Source organism: Chrysochloris asiatica, unplaced genomic scaffold (assembly GCF_000296735.1).
Source record: "Chrysochloris asiatica unplaced genomic scaffold, ChrAsi1.0 scaffold00002, whole genome shotgun sequence".
In the NCBI taxonomy this organism is placed as follows: domain Eukaryota; kingdom Metazoa; phylum Chordata; class Mammalia; order Afrosoricida; family Chrysochloridae; genus Chrysochloris; species Chrysochloris asiatica.
Window position 1 is genome coordinate 3,581,328 of NW_006408520.1, and position 5,702 is coordinate 3,587,029.

Sequence of the window (5,702 nt, forward strand, 5' to 3'; positions counted from 1 at the left end):
AGCAAGGAAGAGAGCGATTATTTCTCCAGTCTAGGAGCGGAGGTCTCTGGGACCACCAATGGATAAGAGCCCAGAACGGGACCCCACCCAGAGAACCGGGGATGCCTGAGATGGAGACAGAGATGATGACATGGAGAGATGAAGCGGCTGGGGACTTTGAATCCAGAGAGGGAGAGGAACTGTGGGCCGAAGACTGAGGAGGGGGAAATGTAGAGCACGGGCTTCTAGGATATGCCCTTTGGTCGGAAGACGATGCATGGAGGGGATTGGAACCATGGCAATGTAATGATATACGATGGAATGAATATGGAACTGAGGTTCTCTCATGTAAACTATCATATAACTCACAATAAAACATAAAAAAAAAATCTGTTGTGCAGGAACTTTTTAAAGTGTTGAAGAGCAGAGATATCAGCTTGTGGACTAAGGTGCGAAAAAAAAAAAAAAGAAAAGGAAAAGGCTCATGCAATTGTTGTTATTGTTGTTGCTAAGTGTCGTCAAGATGGTATTAATTCTAGCAGCTCTGTATAGAATTTCTTAGCATGTAAATCTTTGTAGGAGCAGATAACCTCATTTTTAGCCCATGGATCCCTTATGTAATGTTAATCCTACAAAGCCACTTTCAGAGCTTCTAAGCAATTGTGGAGGCTAGCAAGTCCCAAATCCATAGTTCAGAGGTCAGTATGGAGTAGTCACCTCATCTATGTAGTCTCAGAAGCTTTGAAACCTAAATGGCATAGCAGATAACAGGCTATTGATGCATGCGGCACCATGGATTCAGGAGCTAAAGCTGGTGATTCAGGTCAGGTAATAGGCCACAAGGCCCATGAACTAGAGGTTGGATGGAAATGAGACAGATGCATTGTCTAGAGCTAGAGAGAAAACTTTGCCAAAAATATTCCTATATATTGGACTCAGATCATGAGTGGTAATTTGAGTCACACCCTTTAAAGTCAACATCTTTATTGTTGTTAAATGCCGTAGAGTCGGTTCCAACCCATAGCGACCCTGTATAAGGTTTCCAAGGAGCAGCTGGTGAGTTTGAACCGCCGATCTTGCCATTCAAACGGCTTTGCAACCTGGTGCATTAACCCACGGCGCCACACCAGGACCCCCTTTAAACGTTTGTTGTTGTTGTTGTTGTTATGTGCCGTGGAGTCGGTTCCGACTCATAGCAACCGTGTACAGGGATACCGAGGCTGTAAATCTTTACGGGAACAGAAAGCCTCATCTTTCTCCCGCGGAACAGGTGGTAGTTTCCAACAGCTGACCGTGAGATTAGCAGCCCAATTCGTAACCACTACGCTACCAGTACTACCTTAAGCCTTACTCCTTGTTGTAGTTGTTTTTAGGTGTCATCAAGCCAGTTTCGACTAATAACAACCTTATGCACAACTGAACAAACACAACAAGTCCTGAGTCATCCTCATAGTTGTTACTTTGAGCCGATTACTGCTACCATTGTGCCAATTTATCCCGTTAGGGGTCTTCCTCTTTTTCGCTGATTCTCCACTTTGAAAAGTGTAACATCCTTTTCCAGGAACTGGATAATATTTTGGATGTATGAGAGACAGAGTCTCACCATCTTTGTTTCTAAAGAGCATTCTGGTTGTACATATTTCAACATATATTTGTTTGTTCTTCTGGCAGTCCATGGTACTTTCAATATTGTTTTCCAACACCATATTTTAAATGCTTTAAATTCTTCTACAGTGCTCCATATTCATCTTAATCCTTAGTCCTACCTTCATCTTTACAACAGAAATAGAGGCTAGGATTTGCAATACATCAGAGAATAAAGGTATATGGCTAAAAGGGCCATGATAAAAAAATAACTGTTCTGCAACTATCTACCAACAATTTTAGATGGTGCTCTCTCAAACGCTATTATGTAAGCAAACATTTTTCTATCAATATGCTACTTAGAAGCCAGGATGGTAAAATTCCATAAAATTTTAATTTCCCAATTACTTTCTTCACTCTGAAATTCTATTTACAGATAATGTGTTGTCCCAATTTATTAATACAATCTTCTTTAGCCAAATAGAACTGGTAAAATAAAACATAGGAAAATCAGATAATTTATAGATTTTCTTAGATTTTCACCCTAAAATCTAGAATATGTGTCTTAGATTAAAAAAACAAAACTCTCCAATTATTCATAATATATTTGTGATACCAAACCATAAAGAATATTTGTGTGGTTTAATTTACTACATCATTATTAATTTTCCTTAATTTATAAGAAATTGTATTTTAAAAAGTGCTGAAACATTCCATTTTTATTACAGTTTCGTGTGTGCTAATTTTAGATAAGAATATGATGAACATTTTCAAGCATATGTTTTTAAAAATGGCAAACCACATGGAAAGGAATTATTAATCATTTTTTCTGCTCAAATTATCATAAAATAACAACTTTAGTATTATATTCTTAGCCTCCCTACTCAATTCTCTCCCAGTGTCCACATATGACATCCAAAATCTCATTATTCAATGAGTGTCAGAGAGCACTTGATCATCTAGAGAAAAAGATTTAATTATGAAATGACTTAGCAATCTGCCAAGACTCTTTTCATGGTATCTGATAGACAATATAATCCTGGCATAGAATCAAAATGTGTGACTTTGGATTTCATTTGATTTAGCAATTTAGGACACACCTGTGCCCTAAACCCAATGTTTCATTAATTCTCTGAGTCTAGCATTATATTTTTCTACTTCTAATTTCATCTCAAATGTGAACAACTTCTTGACACCCTCAGATAATTTATTTGTTCTTCTTCCATGCTCCAATAATGCTGAATATATATCTCTATTTCAATACAAATGCCACTCTATATCAATTTTATTTTTCATTACATATTGTTATTGAATAGCTACTGGGACACAGAGCATTTCTATGGGTTGGCTATACAAGGACAAATAATACAAGGACTTTCATACTTGAGATGTTAACAGATATTATTTTCCAACATTAAATTCTGAGTTCATTGTGGTCAAGTATCATGACTTATTAATTCTTACACTTGTAGCACTAGCAGGTTTCCAGGCATATATAATACAGAATATATTCAATAAATAAAGCTGTGGATGATTGGTTGAGCAAATGAAGAAAGGGAGTTTGAAGCAATAATTTTAAAGAGGTTAAAGTCAATGTAAACAGCTTTAAATAAGGGAGAATTCAAGCAAACAGTGATACAGTTAGAAGGAATGAAAGCCCAGTATTCACCCTACAGCAGAGGTATCTGTCATTTTATACAAATCAGTAGAGATTTTTTATAATTACTCCTCAAGAAATCTCTATGTTGTTTTCAAGTATAAAACACCTGTCTTAAATTTCAGATCAATGCAACTTATTTCATTCTCTGTAGGGCTGTATGTGAAATTGATGTATTTTACCCTTAGTTCTACTAACACTTACCAGAGTTGACTTAGCAAATGAGTCAAGATCATTGATAGTCCATGTCTACTAGCATCAGTCTTTGTTGTTGTTGTTAAGTGCCTTCAAGACAGTTCTGACTCTTAGCGTATAGGGTTCCCAAAGAGTGGCTGGTGAGCTTCAACTGCTGACCTTGCAGTTTAAATTGACCTTGGAGTCCAGTGCATTAACTCTCAGCACCACAAAATAGTTAAAACTAAAATCTCCATTTTCAGGGGAAAGTAGAGTATGATCACAGAGAGGAAATCCATTTCATATATGTATTTTTGTTTGTTTCATTGTGATCGGATTTTTGCTCCAACATAATTCGAAAAGTGAGAACAATAAAATCACATTATTTTGGACTTACAAACAACTCTCTAATTTTAAGTCTGCCAAGCTGTTTTCTGTGTCTTTTATCTTATATGCCTTACTTAATAGAACCCAACAGAAGGAAAAGTAGGTATTTAGCTTTTCACAAGTTGAGGGAGGCAAAATCACCATGGCAACATAATGATTAAAAAAAAAGATAATCTTTATGAATATATAAATAATATGCAGTAATTCCTCAAGATTATCAAGTCTTTTACTGTAAGTATCAGGATTTTGTCTGTTCAATCCAAAATGGATTAAGAATGGGAGCTCAGGATAAGAGGCATCCAGACCAGATCAGACTCACAACTTTTCTGAGAGGAGAAACTAAATAGTTACAACACAATTCTGTTGTTTATAGTTGTTTTCCATGGTTACTCATATACAAGTGTATACAGTAGTACCGTTTATTGTTGTTGTTAAGTGCAGTAGGGTTGGTTTCAACACACAGCTACCCTGCATAGGGTTTTCAAGGAGTGGCTGGTGAGCTTGAACTTCCAACCTTGAGGTTCAAACCAACTTTACAGTCTGACCCATTAACACACAATGCCACACCAGGACTCCAGTAGTAACATTGTTGTTGTTGTGAAATGCTGTCGAGTCAGTTCCAACCCATAGCAACCCTTTATAGGGTTTCCGAGGAGCAGCTGGTGAGCTTGAACCACCGACCTTGCAGTTCAAACAGTTGAATTTGAAATCCAGTTCTCCTTGTTGACTCTGTATTTCACAGCACTCCTAAAAGTATTGAACAATCCTCATAGGTATGGGGAGAGGTAAATTTGTAGATTGGGTGGGTGTTGCTTAACTATTTCAGACAATATTTTTGTGTCCAAATTATCAAAATCAAAGTTCTCTATTTTCTGGTATGATTTTACAACATTTGTTACTGGATATGATACAGAATATATTTTGAAAAACGCATGTAAGACAGAGATTGAAATAAGAAAGCTTTTCTATGAGAGTAATGGCCAAATCAAATGGCTGATTTGGTAATTTATCCAAAGACAATGGCAAAGGTACAAATCTTACTGGATGAGATGGGAGAATGAGCATAATGCCAAAATGAGCATAATGACAGTAACAACATTTTAATGTTCATTCAAATAAAAAACCTCTGCTTGATATTTGCTAGTTAAATAATTCTCTACTATTCTTCTGATTGGCCATAGAAAATGTCATTTGTATTTGATGTTAAGGACATTTATTAAGTTAGCTACAGCAAAAGATATATAGTCACAATGTTTGTGAACAAACAGAAACAACTGATGTAAATTTTATTTGCTTGCAAATGTAATAATAAAAAATGCAGGTGAAATGATATATATTAGAACAATTGACTAGACATAATTTTTCCATTCAAGTCACACCAAAGACTCTTCTAAAACGAACAAAAATAATAATAAAAGCTACACAGACATGCATATGCATAGAAATTTTGTTAATCGTCATCCAGTCAATTCTGAATCGTGGTGACCTATGTGTGCAAAGAAGAACTGTTCCATAGGGTTTTCAAGGTCTTCACCTTTCAGAAACAGATCACCAAGCCTGAGATACAAGGTGTCTCTTGGCTCGTAGTTGACTACAAACCTTTTGGCTTATAGTAGAATACACAGCTGTGTGCACCACTCAAGGATGTTGGTTGTCTAAGAACTAAGGGGCACCTGATCCAAGCCATGACATTTTCTATAGCATCATGTTGTTGTTGTTGTCAGGTGCCATCGAGTCGGAACCGACTCATAGCGACCCCATGAACAGCAGAACGAAACACTGTCCGATCCTGGGCCAACCTCACTACCGCTGCCACACTTGAGTCCATCAATGATGTCACCTGGCTGATCCATCTCGTTGGGGGTCTTCCTCTTTTTCTCTGACCCTCCACCCTACCCAGCATGACATCCTTCTCCAATGA

The 5,702-nt window shown here is 37.0% G+C and overlaps 1 pseudogene; it reads left to right on the forward strand.

Annotated features, from left to right (window-relative positions):
• Positions 1 to 771: 771 nt before the first annotated feature.
• LOC102831259 overlaps positions 772 to 5,702 on the forward strand; it is a 38,388-nt pseudogene continuing 33,457 nt past the window's right edge.